Source organism: Arvicanthis niloticus, chromosome 17 (genome assembly GCF_011762505.2).
Source record: "Arvicanthis niloticus isolate mArvNil1 chromosome 17, mArvNil1.pat.X, whole genome shotgun sequence".
Classification (NCBI taxonomy): domain Eukaryota; kingdom Metazoa; phylum Chordata; class Mammalia; order Rodentia; family Muridae; genus Arvicanthis; species Arvicanthis niloticus.
This window is the reverse complement of record NC_047674.1, coordinates 42,603,743-42,621,668: the sequence shown is the minus strand read 5'-3', so window position 1 is coordinate 42,621,668 and position 17,926 is coordinate 42,603,743. Positions and strand designations below refer to the sequence as shown.

At 39.7% G+C, this 17,926-nt stretch overlaps 1 long non-coding RNA gene across 3 annotated transcripts; it reads left to right on the top strand.

Moving 5' to 3' along the window:
• The first annotated feature begins 9,252 nt into the window (after nucleotides 1-9,252).
• LOC143434852 (uncharacterized) lies at nucleotides 9,253-16,323 on the top strand. Of its 3 annotated transcripts, XR_013104665.1 has the most exons (4): nucleotides 9,253-11,016; nucleotides 12,431-12,506; nucleotides 14,263-14,386; nucleotides 14,539-16,323. It is a non-coding gene; the product is annotated as an uncharacterized LOC143434852 (long non-coding RNA). The 3 variants fall into 3 exon arrangements; XR_013104663.1 differs by having other exon boundaries at nucleotides 12,431-14,386; XR_013104664.1 differs by having other exon boundaries at nucleotides 9,253-12,506.
• The last annotated feature ends 1,603 nt before the right edge of the window (nucleotides 16,324-17,926 follow it).

The following is a 17,926-nucleotide window of genomic DNA, read 5'->3' as shown; positions in this document are numbered from 1 at the left end:
ATGCTTTCTCAAACTCAGTTGACTCCAAGTCAAATTTATTTGACATGAATAAACAAACAAACAAACACAATTTGTTGCACATTTTGTGAATACCAGGTAGGATGCTGAGGAGCTAGAGATGAAACTGAAAGGTGATGGAATCAACTCCTAGACCCTGTCTCCCCACTAGTCATTTCTCTCCTTTTAAACTCCCTAATTCTGTCACATCTGTATATAAGGCTGGGTTTTTTCAACAGTGTGGTTTATTGAGACAGTGACACATAAGATTCACTGAGACACTGTTCTCAGAATAAAAGGGCCAAAGTCAACAAGGCAGGGGGTGGAGCTAAGGCCTGAATCTCTGTTGAAGCCCACTTGCAGCACAGTCTCAAGGAAAGTTCTACAGAGTAAATGATTGCTTTGAGTTTATCCTAGTCGGACATAGGAAGGAGTACCTTCTATAGCTCCATGCCAACTGTAAAGTCCTCATATTTCTGCTCCCCCATGCTTCCATAGAGGGAGAGAGGGCCACTGTGATCTATTATCAGCCTGCTTACAAGGCAACTAGAAAAATGGCACACCAGCCGATAAGGACATCTGGTCGACCACTAAACATAGCCTGTAAAACATCTTCACTATCTCGAAGGTCAAAATTACTATTATGTCAAGTTATGCTTGATTTTTCATTCAACCTTGTTTGTTTGTTTTTTAATGTTGGAATCTCATTGTGTATACAAGGCTGGCCAGGAGCTACACTGTTATCCTAGGCTTGCCTTGAACATTCAATCCTCTGCCTCAGCTTCCTGAATGCTGAAAGTACAGGCCTGTGTCACCATGCCCACCCTGCCTAGCTAGTTCTTCCTTGTATTTTCCTTAGAGTCTTTTGCTTCTCCTTTATTCCCAAATGTCACATAGCATAGCTTAAGTGTTACTAGAATTGAATGACATTTACCTCACAATTCTGTTCTCATAACCAGTCTGAGAGCTTCCATATGCAAGCAATTGTCCCTCCAATGGTCAGGCACTGGTGGTAACTGGTATGTTATCATTGTTTTAATGTGTTTTCCAGAGACCCATGTGGAACTTGGTGCCCAAACAGTGGTGCCGATGGAAAATGATGAAACCTTCAAATGATTGAGTTTGGTGGGGGTGGGGAGTGTTTCTGGATATTTAGCATATGCCCTTAATGAGGTTAGTGGGAGCCTGGCTCTTTCATGTCATTCTCTCTGATTTTTAGCTTTAATAAAATAAACAGTTTGCTTTAGGATTTGACTGCCTGGACAAAGGCCAAAAGCCATGGGGCCAATCAACCTCTGGCTGAAACTTCCAAAACCACAAGGAAAGCCAACCTTCTCTCTCTGTGAGTCATTATCTCACACATTTATGGTGGCAGCGAAAAGCTAACACAGACGCACTGGAGAAGCCTTGCTTGGCCTAAAAGCGACAGTCTTTAATTGGGCTCCCAGTGGTGCAGATGTTCTAATAGCATAAAAGCAGACAGACTCTTGAGTCTGTATGGGGGAAAACTTTCAATTTTGTATGTGGTGAACAACTCTGCTTTTTTAGAAAAAAAAAGTTTTCGCTGAGGGACTATGAAAAACATATTTTCATATCAAATATATTCACCACAGCCATTTTAGAAAGGTCTGGCCAAAAAGAAATGGCATTTAAATTAAAAAAAAAAAAAAAAAAGAACTAGGGTTAAAAGTGAAAATAATAACAATAAGTAAGATGCAGTTAAAGTACATTGAGGTTTAGAGAAAAGGGAGATAAGTTTGATTATATTAGGTTTACCACCTCTAATGTTCATATCAAAGTTCAGGGCACAATCCTAAACAATAATCCAACTAACAAAGTAGCAAACAAAAATATGTATATCTACCTCTCACTATAGTTCAGAATGCGAGAAAGCAGAGACAGTCAATAACTGGGTGCAATGATCCCAGGGGCCACCAAGCCCAGAGAAGAAGCTGCCATGCAGACATGTGAGGCCTGTGTCAGCCAGCAGCAGGCGTGGTCTCCTTCTTCTCTCAGCTCCTCTTTTACCATAAAACAGTCATGCAAATGCATTGGTAGATAGTGTTTCTGCACTTGCTCCTGCAGCAGCAGCAAACCAAGAGGCCTGTGTAGTCAACTTGACTAAATCTAGAATTGACTAAAACATAAATGACTGTGTTCACCTGTTAGGGTGTTTTTCTTCCCCTTAATTAAATCACTTGAACTGGGAAGAGCCACTTTTAATTGGAATCCTTTGAGGTGGAAAAAAAAAAAACACTTTTAATCAGGAACATACCTTCTCTCGACAGTCTATATAAAAGACATGGAAGAAGGAAGCTTGCCTGATGCTCTCACTAGCAAGCCTCTTCCTTCACTGGCATTAGAGCCTACTTCTTCAGCATTCTAGTGTATACTGAAGGCAAGCTGAGACATTGAGCCTCATGAACTGAACAGCTACTGGGTTCCTGGTACCTTCTATTTGCAGACAGCCATTTTTGGATTACCAGGACTATAACCTGTAAGCCATTCTAGTGAATTCCCTTTCTATACAATTATTCTATAAGTTCTGTTCCTCTAGAGAACCTTAATACAAGGGCAGAATTAGTCTCTGGAACCATACAGACTTTTATTCAGTCTACTCATGAATGGTAGAAAATGCCAACCTCCTTCAGGGGTGCCCTGCATCTTCCAATGCATACTGTATGAGTAGCTCTTTCGTTTCATGTCACAAAGTTCAAGATCACCAGGTTTTAAGACTTCAGTCAGAAGCAGCTTTTGGTCTTATTGCAAAATGAATGGTTTGGACCATAGTTCACCATCACCTGACAAGACTCTTTCTAAGCCTAGGCCATCATTCAAATTCTAAGCCTGAGCCATCATTTGAATCCTGCCCAAGACTGTGAAAAGGGCCAGAGTTTACATAAGGCCAGTGCATGAAAGTTGAGTAAAACAGAAACTAGTTCTCACAGTGTCCAATGGGCTACTTCCAAGAGTCTCAGACCTTCTCCAGAATATTCCATATTCTCATGACTTATTTTTTTTCATCTTCATAGAGTTGTCCCATAGCACTGTGAAAATGTTTATGGGTCTAGATGGTGCTAACCAAGAGGCAGCTAGGCTCCGCTTTAGCAGACAGCATGTGGAGCTCACCTCTTCTAGCCTGAGTTGATAAATCACTGCGTGTAAGTATAATTCATGATGCGCTAGCTATTTGGGTTGCAGCACATGACACTCCTCTTCCCTGTTGCTTTGCATTTGAAAGAATTGCTCATTACATAATTGAAATACATTTTACCATTCGCAAAGTTGACTTTTGATTAATACACCCTTTGCTAATTGACCTCCTGTTTTGTTCTTTCTCTTGTGTTTCTAGAATATGCCTGTCCCTCACCTTTCTTGCCTACCCGGCCCAAATCCAATCATGGATGAATCCGGCTTGCTTCCCCTCTTGTCAGCATACTGGTTAATACGTGGGAATGTGCAGGGGTGGGCAGGATTCACCTAATAAATGTAGCTCTAGTTCACCTATTTTCTCTGTTTCAGGGGAGCTGCTTCTTTCACAGAGGAATCAGCTTTGAGATATGAAGTTTTCCAATTCCACACAAGGGGTTCATCTTACTCAGTGGTTCCCAACCTTCCTAATGCTGTGACCCTTTAATACAGTTCCTCGTGTTGTGGTGACCCCCAACCATAAAATTATTTTCATTGCTACTTTCAAAACGGTAATTTTTCTACTGTTATGAGTCATAACATAAATATCTGTGTTTTCCAATGGTCTTAGGTGATCCCTGTGAAAGTGTTGTTTGACCCCAAAATGGGTCACCATCCACAAGTTGAGAACTCATCAATGGTCCCCAAGCTTGATGCAGCTAACCATGTTCTCTCCCTGTCCTTTCCTAGGCTGATCTCTGTATTTTACTCTGTTTTTCCTGTGCTTTCTTTGTGTCTAGCACTAGGCTGAAGGCATTCGATCAGTTTCTATGGTTTAATTTGTTTTCTAGAGCCTGGTAGCTTTTAAGATAACTTCATTTTTAGGTTTGTAAATGTGAGACATGCACAGCAAACAAATTAGAGTCCTGAAATTTATGAAAAACTTGCTGTGTTCTCTCAGCCAGCACTTTCCTAGCCAAAGCCTCACACACTGGCGGCACCATTTTAACCACCACAGACTTTGTGCTGTTGGGTTCTGTGATCTTTGCTTCTACTTTGGCTTCAGCATCCTCTCGCTTCAGAGGATGCCCACAGCCTTCTCAGTGCCACCTCTCCCCTCCTGCATTTTTCAGGATTTATCATTGGTACTATGTCCATGCAAGCTAAGTAACAAAAACAAACCTCTAATTTTTTTTCCCTCAAATTTGATTATGATTTCTCAACTGCCCACTTCTTAGGCTAAGGCTGTGAGCTATCTGTCTCTTTCTTTCCTACCTACTTTTTCCCCATTATATTCAGACATGTATTGTTACCATCTTTCCAGAATGTATTACATTTACACTGAAGGAAACCAACAAATGTCGTTATTGTTTCTGTTGCTGTTGTTATTAAATATCAACATCATTTTACTGTTGGGCTAAATAGTGGACCCATAACCATTTCTCCTCCAACTTCAGGAGCCTGTGGTGACATTGGACAATTCCCAATATCAAAGTGATTTCCCTCTGTTTTGTTTAGTCTTGGCTTTGTTTTGTTTAGTCTTGGCTTTGTTTTGTTCTGTTTTGTTTGAGATGAGATCTCTCTATGTTGTCTAGGCTGACCTGAAAGAGACTCCTGGTTGGTTTGAAATGGGGATATACTGCCTCTACCTTGCAAGTTCTGGGGTAGCATTATCTTCTGTTTTCTTGTAATTGTATAAACCTAATTTAAAATTATACAGTATTATAACTTCATGCTCGTTAAATAATGGCTTTTTGTGTATGTTTTGCAAAGGGTTTCTAGAAATATCTGAAAACTTCCTCCTTTGGCTCATTACTGTTTTTCTTTCTTTCTTTAATTTTTCTTTTCTTTTCTTTTTAAAATATATACCTCAGACCACTTTTGGTCATGTTCTTGTCTGTTACAAAGAAACATAGACAAATTCTGTCTCTTTTCCTTTAACTTAAACTGTTCTTTTAACTTTGACATGGCTTCTTCCTTTCTTCTCCTTTTAAACACTTATTTGTTATTTTGAATCTCCATGCATTTGTGTGTGCCTGCATGCAGGTGTACAGGAAGGCCAGAAGAGGGTGTTGGATTCTCCAGAACTGGTGTTACTGTGAACTGGAGGTTTCTGCAAGCCACCTGATGTAGGTGCTGAGACTAAACTTGAATCTTCTGCATGAGCAGTAAGTGTTTTGAACTTCTGAGTCCATTTGCCTTTTCTTTGTTTCTTTCTTTCTCATTTTTTCTTTCTCCTTCCTTTCTTTTCTTATCTTTTGTGTTTCTTTTTTTTTCTTTCTTTTTTTTTTTTAACTTATAAATTTTGTTTTAGAGCCTGTGGCATCCATTCTCAGTATTGTGAGACTATGGAAATGATGTCCCATCTAATAGTCTGGGATTGAATGGTTAACATGGAGGCAGTAAACTCAGATCAAATGTCTTTGAATCAAAGGTTCCTTTAAAAGAAAGACCTGGTCTTTGTTCAGAACAGGTCTAACTCTGGCACAGTTTTGACTCAGCAGAAAACACTGAAAGGGACCTAGAGCCAGAAAGAGTTCTTGGTGCTTCAAAGCTGCTGAAAAGTGGAGTCTGAAGTGGGAAGGAAATCATTCTCCACTTGGCCAGGAAAAAACTGGGCCACTGGGCTGGGGACTCAACTCCTCCTGGGTTTGGCACTATCTGATAAGTTATTTCTTTGCTGATGAAATGAACTAATTCAAGCCAGATCAGATTATATTAAATGCACGTTTATTGGGAAACTTCTCCCAGGTGAAGAAAAGGAGAAAGAGGAAGAAGATAGAGAGGTGAGGAGACCAAAGAGTCTGGGTTATATAGCTCTCTGAATTTTCAAATGAAAGACATACACATGCCAGCTAATTTTGATATGCCTTAACTAGTTCCATGGCTGGGCACTTCTAAACCTCCCTGAAATTTAGTACACTAAGGGAAGTAGAGTGAGAGAAGTACACACTTCCCTCCGGCATTCCTGGCTTAACATCTTTTAAATCTATATTTTATCTCTGTTGCCCTGTTACCTTCTTGGCTACATGGCAATTCTTTACGACTAAGCAAAGACAGTTAGGGGCAGGGACCTTCAGGTCTAGAAGCGAGAATTTGGGGAGTTGAAACAAGACAAAACATTAGAACCAATTCCCAAAATCTCACCTTTTCTGTCCAACTTTTTAAAAAAAGGCTCTTCTCTAATATACAAATTGAGCATAACCATAACAATTTTGTAAATTGAAAAGTATAATTAACATCCAGTCCATCATATTTGCCAATTAAATAAAGTACTCTACTATTTATCCTGAATTAAAGAGTTTACAATTACATATCTGAATTATGTTTTGACTTTAATTTGTATTACCACCTGAAAACCATCCTTTCTATATTATCTTCCTCAATGTTAAACTATTTGAGTTTGATTATGAGAATATAATTAGTCTTCAACCTTAACAAAAATCCAAGAACAAATTAAATATTACCTGAAGATATAGGAAACACAAAACAGCTTCTAAAGCTTAGCTAATTTGTAGAGACTGCTATCTGGACAGTCCCTTATTTCTCAAAACATTGGAGCATCTGTCTTCAGCCTTCTGGCCCAGAAGCATCTGACAGATCTTGAAATGAAGCAGGAACTATGAAGGACTTGTTTACTCTGTCTTGGCAAAGCTAAATTTTCAACTATAGTGCATTGTGTGTCCTTTCTTGGACTGTACCTTTTTGTCTATAGATGAATAGAGAATTTTTGTCTAGTGGCTATTTTTCCATGACCGGAGCAATTCTATGTCAAGGTTTTGATGTTCAATTTTTTTCTTTGAACAAACAAGGGGCTATTGTCAGAAGCAGATATGTCTCTAGTTAAATGACCGTTAATAATACACTAATGTTAAAGGTCATATTTTGTGGATTTCTGATGTTTAAGTATATCTGAATTATTGAACCTTGATTATTATGAGCTATTCCTATTTGAATATTGTAGAAAGCACCTCAATATAATTAGATCAGAATCTAATATAACCAGGAGTTTATTATTTGACCCTTAACATGCATTACTTAATCATCTTAAACAGCTTGTAATACCAGTTATTAGAAGGATGGGGTCTCAGCCTTGTATTCTTAAATAAGCTGCATAGGCACAATGCCTATCTAAGAGTAACAATATTAATTTCAAATTTTATATCAATATAAGAGTTTTATATCAATGAAAACCTTAAATCTGTGTTAATCTATAAATTCTATATCGATATAAAATTATAACTTCAATTTGTATCAATTATAAAGATTTCTACCAATGTAAGATTGTGGCTATATAATGCTTTGTTTAAGGATAAATTTAGTAATCAATCCCAGCTATTTCCTCCTCTTCAAAATTGCAACCATTTCCCAATTATCCCTTAAAATGATAATCTATCTATAATTTATAAAATAACCATAATCAGACACTGAAAGCCAAAGGATCAGGATGATGACTCTCCATAACTTCTTTCTGCTGAATACGGGCAATAAGAAAGGAGTGGGGAGTGGCAGGAAAATTAGAAAATTTGGTTAGACTTAAGAAAGCTAGCTTTAGCATCTGCTATTCAGCCTCTGTATGTTTAGAAGGCTTAGGATTTGACTGAAGTTCTGAATGGACCCTTCTGAAAGGGTGAATGAAGGGAGGTCATTTGGAATCATCAATTATTCCTGAAGCTGTTTTGGAAGCAATTCTCTGGAAACAGGTTCAGGAGGAAGGTGGCTGGAACAGCAGGTCATTTCAGCACATCCCAAGGATGAATCTTGCCAAAGTTATACATTCTGTAATATATGAACCTCATAACCAAAATTTTAGTAGTATTAATATATTCATGCGGATTGTGCTGTTAGGGTTCAAATATCATTGAAGGAAGACCCAAGACTCAAATAGTATACAAAACCAGAGAGTGTTCATTCTGCAGAAACAACCAACATGCTAGAGTCACCACCACTTCAAATGATGATACAGACAAAGACATTTGAGCCCCTTTTGTAACAGAACTGTTTAATAGCTTCTGAGATAACAACAGACTTCTAAAACCTAGAGCACATTCCAAGGGGCTATAAAAACCATAAGGTCATAAAGAAGGAGCTAAAGATATACAACACAGGTGTAAGGACAGAAGATAAAATATTAACTGAATTTATCTACACAAAACTTCAAGGACAACTTAGTTATGGTTTTTAACTCTCCATGAATCTTAATCTAGTAAATGATGAATGTTTGGCTAGATAATTGCTCCTAATAGATATGCATGTTGACAGTCTGTGTTATAAACTTCTTATTCAATTTATGAACTCAATTTATGTGCAAACTCATAGTGAACTTTTTAGCCTGTGATCATACACTCTGAAAGTGTAAGTACTGACAACAAACAGAGACAGACCTCCCTCCCCTTTTCTTCCCAAGATTTCAACCTAGAGCCTTAGAAATTCCTGCCAAGATAGAACAAAGGTTTACTTCACCTAGCCTCCTGCTGTTTTACTATGAGGTGTTAAACCAGAGATTTCACTTCCTTGCCTCAGGGCAACCCAGACAAGCAGATCAGCTACAAAAGCAAAGTACCTTACACTTAGGATGGGTAGCAAATGGTTTATGGCCTAGTTTCTGAGTGGAGACAAAAATGAGATAAAATGGGCCCTTCAGTGCAAGGTGCACAGATCAGTTAAGGATGAATTTTTGCTTCTTGTTTGAACAGGTGGAAGACAACTGTCTTTTTATGAGTTAATTTGATCAATAACCAATTGTAATAAATCTTCATTTGTGCCATATGAAGGATGGCACGAAGCATCTTAAGGATTTCACAACCAACAAAATTTATTGTCTAATTTTAGCTGGAGTTTTGTCTAGAGACATTTTTTATGTCTAAGCCAGTTGGAAGCACAGCTTTTGGGAGCAGAAATAAGACAATGATTTAGAACCAATGCCCAACAGGGTTATATAGAGTAGAGCCTCTCGGTCAAAAGCATTCTAGTCCCAGGGCTGGAAAGTTCAGGGACGGGGGCAGGGTATGGCAGATAGGGACTGAGGAATGCTGAGAGAACATTGAGGCCAGGTCTGCTTTGGTGTGTAAAATATGTACTTCAGTTCCTTGTCTTGGGGGCGGGGGGGGGGGGGGGGGGGGGCTAATACCAAAACCAACATTTTCTTCCTTTTTCCTCCCCCTTCTTCCCTTCTTCTCTTCTCTTCCTTCTGTCTTCCTTCCTTTTTCCTTTTTATTCCTCATTTCCTTCTTCCTTATCTTCTTCCTCTCCTCCTTTTATTTAGTAAGAGATCGATTTTGATAGACGTTTCCTCTTTTCTCTAGGGTCAGAAACTCTACACACTTATTACACTTATTAAACTTCCTCTCACAGGTAGCTAATTTTTCTGTTGCCCCCTCATTTTTTAAGGAGATCCAGAGACTGTAAACATCCAATATTCTAAATATCCTTTTTTTTTTTTCTCTGAAAGGAATTTCTTAAATCTGTGATTCCCTTACTGGTAATCTGTTCACTCCATCCAGCTCTGCATACTGTGTTTCTAGGTGACCAAATACTGTGTGCCATGTTTTCTCTGCACTGTACACTTGGGTAAGTGTTTACTCCTCTTCATTAGACTTTTTCTATCTTTTCCTCTGCTCAACCTTAAAATGTTCACTGCATCGAGAAAAGTGACCCCTCTACAGAGGAAGAGGGCACTTGAGATGGAGCAGCACTTGGCCAGACTTTTTACCAAAGCAGCTGCAGAACTCTTAGCATTTCATGGTCCAGGAAACAGTTAATGTACCAGAGCTTCCCCAACTTGCTACTACATATTGAACAGAGTCGGTGCTAGTAGGAAAAAGAATCTCCAAGGTACGGTTATGTGCTTTCCCTCCACCTTAGTGTGTGCAACTGTGCCAGCCTCTACATGCACATTAGTGCACATGGCAAGAGAAAGAATTTTGCCATACTGGGCTCACCTCACACACCCTAAGAAAGCCCGAGGATATTCTTCTACTCCTGAGGTTGAAGGTGTGGGAAGTGGAGGCTGGCAGTATTAAACTGGCAGAAGCCCTCATGAAAAAAACGACAAAGGGTACAGCTGAAATAATGGACTCAAATGGAAATTTTTCTTTTTGTTTGTGATTAACATTGTGTCAACAAGAATTCTTGTCAAATAGCTATGTCTGTAGAGAGCATTCGACTGATTAAGACTGAAGTGATGTGCTGAGGATGGAATGATGTAAGTCTAGAAGCTAACATCTAATCTCCAGGTGAGCTCAAGCCCTCTGTACTTTAGCCTCATTCTTCGCCCACCTCTGTTTTGGAACTGCCATCCTGTAACTAATAAAATAAAATGGAATCTATTAATTTAGCAGATCTTGGATTCCATCCACCCCCAAAGCTGAGAATGTCACCAGATAGTATCTGAGATGTATAGAAAAGCTTTCTCTATCTTGCTGTAGCCACCTTGCAAATGTACCCATCTATGTATTTTAGATTTGCCCATCTATGTATTTTAGATTTATGGTTCTTTGTTCTGTAAAATGATATAACAGCATGAAACTGTTACAATGTTGGAGCACAGAATTTGGGGAGGGGGAGTAACATAAATCTGGGTTCTCAGGCCACATTCACCCTAATCTGGCTTCAGAATAAATAATCTCTTAATCTTTTGAAGGTGAGAGTTGTGGTTTGTCTCTTTGTTTAGTGTGTGTGTGTATTTGATTTGTTTTTCTATCAACAATTGTAATAGTTCTTAGAGAATCCTTTGATTTTTTTTGTTGAAAAGGACAATAATTTTTTAATTGTTTTCTCCCTGAGATAACAGCCTGCATTTGGACCACCTGCTGATTCTGAAACTGGAAAGGGGAAAATGAGGAACAAGAGAAGAAATGTTCTCAAACCAACAGTGCTTCTAGCCAAAAAGTAAGAACTTCCTGTCCCAGCATTTGGAGAGTTCACAAACTCTGCCTGTTTCTCAATGGAAATCAGATTTCACAACCTCACTGGACACCACTGGCTCCTTCCCCTTCACTTGAATGTGTAGAGTTAAGCCAAGTTAGCTAACTTCAGACCATTTTAAGATCAAGAATATCTACTAACATTTCCCAACAGATTACTGAGTAAGAAGTCAGTATGATTAAATTTGAAGTTCAACTTTCCTTGTTATTGTCTGACTTCAGAAACCAGTGTTTATTTAAGCTCCCATTGCCCAAAGAGCAGGCATTCCTAGAGGGCAGAAAAAGCATTTCCTGTCCCTGAAGTCATTCTTCTGAACACTTGCAAACCACTTCTTAAGACTCCTGTGGAGGGGCTAAAGAGATGGCTCAGTAGTTAAGACTGCTGACTGCTCTACCAGCGGACTCAGGTTCAATTCCCGGACTCAGGTTCAATTCCCGGCAGCCACAGTTCACCACTGTCTATAACTCCAACTTCTGACACCCTCAAACAGACACTCATGCAGGCAAAGCCCCAACGCACTTAAAATAAAAATACATAAATTAAAAATAAGATAGCCATCATAAGGAACCATTAAAAAGAAAAGACTTCTGGGGAAATTTTGTATAATGGACTTGGTGACTCTTAAAATGCCATCCAAATCTGAAACGCAAAGCATTCTCCATTTTAGTTTAGTTTTGTTGTTGTTGTTTATTGTGTTAGTTTGTTTTTTGGAGGAAGGGAAAACAAAGAATGAAAGAGGAACCTGAAATATTTATCCAACCTTATATGGTTTTTAGCTCCAGGTTCTGCAAATTGTTCTGAGCTTCCTAAATTTTTCCTATCCTGACTGATACCATACCAGATACTTCTAGCTGATAACATTCTGTCTAAGCTCCGTCCCACAGTTAGCTGGCAATGGCCAGGTATGCCTGACTCACTATAAAAGGGCTGCTTGCCCACTCCTCTCTCTCTTAGTCTCTTGCTTTCTCTTGTTCTGGCTTTCCCTTTCCCCCTATCCCCATTCCCTTGCCCCTTCTCTCTCCACAGGCTCATGGCCAGCCTCTACCTCTCTTTCTCTCTTCTCTCTTCTCTCTTCTCTCTTCTCTCTTCTCTCTTCTCTCTTCTCTCTTCTCTCTTCTCTCTTCTCTCTTCTCTCTTCTCTCTTCTCTCTTCTCTCTCTCTCTCTCTCTCTCTCTCTCTCTCTCTCTCTCTCTCTCTCTCTCTCTTTCTCTGCCTCTACTACTCTCTTGATTCTCCTCTCCCTGACCTTAATAAACTCTATTCTATATTATACAATCTTGTGGCTGGTTTCTCAACCTCACACACCTCCATAGAACATAGGCCCCCCTCTCTTTATCTTTTTATAAATACATCATATGGTTCTGTGACTTGGATTTAGAAACACTACACGTTTGCATCGCACTCTACTACAACATGGAGACCCAACGCTCTCTAGCCTAAACTTTGAAGAATTGGTAAGCCCCCTCCCCCCACTGGTCAGAGTAAATGTCCGCATGGTCCCAGGGGAGAGTTCTTGAGCTCAGAGCTACCCCTGTGCTGTTCTTGAAGATGGAGACATTCAGTCTTTTCACTGACCCTCGTTCTGGGACTTTTTCCCTCGGGTGAAATTTTCCTCTCTCCTTTTGATACAGTTTCTTTATTGAGTCTGAGAATCACAGGCTGAGCCTGGATAAGCTGCTCTCTGTATGCTCAGGGGCACCAGCCTCCACATGTCTCACCCATGGGTCTGTCTTTGCCACCTTGTACACTAAACTGGCACTTTCTTGATAGTGATCCATATGGTAGGCTTCCTCCTCCCCCTTCCTCATTTGCTATCTCCTGCTCCTGCTGCGGGCTGCTGTAGCCACTGGTTCCACTGTTTGAAAAGAGGTCTGGTCCCGCCCCAACAGAGACTCTGTCTACTGTCTTCCCCCTTCTTGCCTTTGCTGGTTAGTTCTACTCCCACTCGAAAAGTGGGTCTGGCCCTACCCCTTGCATCCTGTCAGGCACTTTGTGAGACTTGCTTCCCCAGGCATGCAGCCACCAGCTGCCCCAATACTTGCATGCTCTCTCTTGTGGGAGAGGCCTTGCCTGCTTCCTTGCTCAGCTTCAGCTTTGGCCCCGCCCACCCCTATCTGCTGTCCCCTGCTGTCAACCGCTCTTTGGCCCGGTGTCCCACCGCCAGCAGCTAGGGTGCCTGTGCTTGGTGCCTCAACCACACATGCCTGTCTTCATGCACTTGCCTGCTCTTTTTACAATTCGTTTCACCAACTATATTTGCCCACACTCCCGGCTTGTTCTCACGACCTGCCCACACAGTCCACGTCAGTCACAGGCCTGAACCGGCCTGGACAAACGTACTTTCTGTCACCAAAATCTCAAGCCACTGCTGTCAGCTCTCTTATACTGGTCCTAGCCAAATGTTTCTCTGCTAATGCAAAAATACGTTTTTCTCTACTTACAATCTGTCAAAGTTACTTAAGATTTTCATTCCTAACCTTATCTTAATAGATGATGAATTTTTCTACTGCCATTGAATTATGGCATACTCTATTCATATATAACCAATTGATGTAGCCCTCAATCATGTTAGAAGTCTGATAATTATTAATATAGTTAAGTTTACGACAGACAGAATCTCCCGAAGCCTTTAACAGTCTACTTCCACAAGGTCTTAGAAGATATTGATACAACTACAAGAAGCTGCCTGGGTTGTGGTATGACAACCAGTGAAAAACACAGTGGGCAAAACTGGATACCCTCAGAGTCAAATGACTTATCTAAATCAAGTCATTTCTCATGTCACATGTATCTATTCTACAGAGAAAAAAGGGGATCTTCATCTCTGGGCTTAAAAGCCAGACTGACTTTGCTCAAGTTGTCATGAAGACCACAGAGACCACAGGAAACTGTTTGCTAGTGGACTCCGTCATTTTTAAATTGACATGACTGCTAGATTATAGTTTATTCTTTCTCAGACTTCTGACTGCATTGACAGCTAAGGTAACTGTAGATTGACAGCTAGAAAAAGCTTTCACAGATGTACTCTTTTACTTCCTTGCCTAAACTTGGTTTCCACTAATTAAATGCTTCCTATTTCCCCTTCTTGCTATGCTACTGTCCTAATGTTATTTGAGTTCTCATAAATTTGCCTAATCCTAATGAACATTCCATTATATGTACAATCCAACTATATAATCACAAATTCTTGTTCCTTTTGCTCCACAAAAGGCTCATCTTAAAGACTGTTCAAGTTGTTAACTCATGTTGCTATCTCTTATGAAAACCAGTAAGCTACAGTAAAGTCACTCAGATCTACCTCTCATGAACCAAATAGACTCCATCCAGATAAGTAGTAAGTAAAGTTCCTACTTACTACCTATTCCTAAGGGTGGGGTTCCTGTGGGTTTCAAATGTACATCTAAGGGAAAAAAAACTTTTCTTTTTCCCAAATGTACTTAGTCTTATTCTCTACCTATAATATAAACATATCTGTGTGTGTTTCAGCATCTTGTCAAGTCTGGGCACTTACTACATCCAGGACAGCTGCAGAGAAGCAACCTACAGATGTTCCAGTCTCCTCTCATAGACACAGACATTTCTACTACCCTGAATAAACCCTATTCATGTGGCTGGTCCCTCAGGGGGAAGGGATGCCTCAGCATGGGCCAGTGGAGACACCCCTTTCCCCATTCCTTACCATACATCCACCAAAACATATTGCTTCTCTCTTTATTGTTTTATAAACACAAAAGTGGTTCCAATCAAAGTCTATCTCTTGGTCAGTATTTATTTTATATTTAATAAAGTTTATGGTGGAATTGGTTTGCCTCTAGTGGTTGTCAGAATTGAAAGAGAAATCCAATAACATAAAGTTCACGATGTTATTTAGAGACCTTCCTCTCTTCCATCCCGTTCTAGACCCCTTTCTTTCACTTGGCTGTACGCTGTTTGCGCAGACACATTTCAGGAGAATTACTTCAGACCTGTCTTAATTCAATCCAGATATGCCTCCTTGAGTTAATCGAATTGTCTCTGCAAAAGGGTATACTGTGTGCTGCCTTTCTGCCACAACCTGTGGTGTGTCTTTGGAGAAGAATTGCATGTTTTATAAAATTTGTCAAGGACAGTTTCCAAATGCAGGGCACCATCAATCTCGATGACAGCAACCCTAATGGCTTCACTCTGTGGTGAGAGTTTTGCCAAATGCAAGTCAACACTCAGAGCTTCACACACCTGCTCCTTACCTATTGTTTGGGTTCTGTCATCCGTTAAAAAAAGACAATGGACTTTGGGGAAAGAATTCATTTTTGACACATTTCCTCCTTAATTAAGTCAACAGATGTTATTTGAAGTCTACAGAGGGGAATTTATTTCTTTGGTTTTTAAAAGGAAGTGGCATCCACAAATCTGTTTTCATGATAATTATTCTCCTCTTCTTCCTCCTCTGTGTCTTTTTTAAAATCAGTTCAGCCTTGTCTGGAATAACTGAGGACAATCATAATTTAGGGATCATTGTCATTTTCCAGAATTTAAACGACATCTGTTAAGAGTGCCTTCACTTGAGTTATCAACTGGGTTTCCTTGCTCCCTGCTGTGTGTGTTATCTCATGGTCCTAGTGGGAGGCTGGTCAGAGCTGGTCTGGTTCAAAAGGGCTGGAGAGAATGAGGTAGGCAGCAGGGAGTAAGGCCTCTGTAATTACAGAGGCAGAGAGTAAACAATTAACTTCAAGGACAAAGTCAGAGATGCCCAGCTGAGCCAGTCACTAGGGCAAGAAAAGCTTGAAGCAGGCAGAAGATCATCCATGCAGCCTGCAAGTCAACAAGTCTGGGAAAATGAAAACAAGGGCCTGCCACCAAAGCACAGGCAAGTGGGTACTGATGGAACACAACCAAGAAGGCAAGCGCTTGCTTCACCCTGCAGTGGGAGAGGCCAGGACAAAAGTGACACCCAGTAAGCCTTCTCAGGATGTACCTTCTCTGTCAGTTTCCTGCTCCCCTTGCTTATGAAGATCAAATTCCACCCTGTACGTGGAATCTGACATATAATAATCATTTTAGTTATTAACACTTGACACAGAATTGAGACATATCTAGAAAGCCTGCAAGAGAGAAAATAAACAAATAAATACAGCTGCATGCCGAGAATGACTTCCTTCCTGTGGCAGAGCAAATGAGAACAAGAAATTCTTGCTGCTAGTTTCATGTTGGTCTCCACCCAAAATATTTAATTAGCACACATGATTACCAACATTTGGATGTTATCATCTGAGAACAGATTATCTACTTATTGCTGCTACAACAAGATCTGGTAAATTCATAGGTCAAAATTTATATACAAGGAGATATAAAATAAAATTGCAACATAAAAGAAAAGAATTTTTTTTTTAAAAAAAGAAACTCTATGGCTCAAACTACTCACCCACTTTGATAGGTTTAGTGTCTTGATTAAATGTTTTATGATGCTACTACTTAAGACAAAAATGTAAAAGCTAATTTATAGTGACATCTCTTTCAGTAAAAGGTTCCTAAGATGATTTATTGTCAAGTTGAAGCACATCATTTGTAAAGCAACGAGACTTCCCCAGTTCCATCCGCACACCTAGTCAAATAGCTTCTGCTAAACAATTTATATGAAAAACTGGGTCTTTAATTTTGTAAGACTACTTTATTTTCCTACAATCTCTCCTTCAGTTTCCTTCAATCCAATTTAGTACTTACTGCTATGTTATGCAGTAAGTAATGAATTTGGAACCCTGTGCCTGATAGCAATACATTTGCCAACGTGTCACTTGCAGGAACTTGATCCCCAAGATGCACACTCAGTTTTCAGGTTGGAGTCCTCATTTATGTCCGGTGCTCAATAGAGAAGCAGTTAATCAGTTGCCAAACTCGTGCTGTGGTTTTTTTTTTTTTGGTTTTCAAATGGCATGTCACCCTCCTAATAGTGTCTCCTGCTAAATGTATGATATTCAGACTCCTAGAAGGAACTTTATGGTCAAAACACACACGCATAGCTACTTAATCACACTTACAGTTTAGATAGAAGGGGTGAGGAGGTTTATTTGCAATGTCATAAAACTATCTGTGAATACAATTAACAAAGCGATCAAGTATAATTATAAGAATTTATGATTTTAGAAACTCTGGTTAATGATCGATGGATATAAATGGCAAGGCTTGGAAGGATCACTGTAAAAATAAACAGGTTTTAAGGGTCGGAAAATGGTAAGAAAATGGCAGGGGCTTTATGTTGGTAGACATGTTTGTTACAATAGCATTAGAGATATTATAAAAGAAGTGTGAAGACGGAGCAAATGTGTTGGTATGAGCAGGACGAGGAGAGGCAGCTGAGTGGGAACATGCAGGAAAAACAACAGCTTATGCCATAGGGCAGGATCTGAAGGTACTGGACCTAGTAGCAGCAGCAGGAGCAGAGAAAAGAGAGTATCTGGTGACAGCATTTTGGTGGGAGGGAATGGGAGAAAATAGGAAAAGGATTAAGGGCAGAGAGAGACCAGATGGCAATTGAATTGAGCCAAAACTCATATGTCATGGACTCGCATCTCAGCTGTAGAAGCCAGGGGAGATGAAAAAACAATAATACAATAGAAAAAATAAACTCACTTTGGTCATTTTATCCATGTATATTAGATCTAATGAAACATACTTGGGATGGATTATTTCCTAAAAAGAGGGAGGAAATGTTTACAGTAAGATTAACAGAATCAAGCAAGAGAAAGGAAAGCACATGCCAACATTAATGGTGATCAGAGCATCTATGCTTGGGTCCAGCTTCCTTCTAGTCTCAAAAAAGAGGGAAGTGTTTGAATTTTAAAAATTCATTGAACATCACTCTCTGAAATCAAGATTTCTGCTAATTATTTAGTAATAT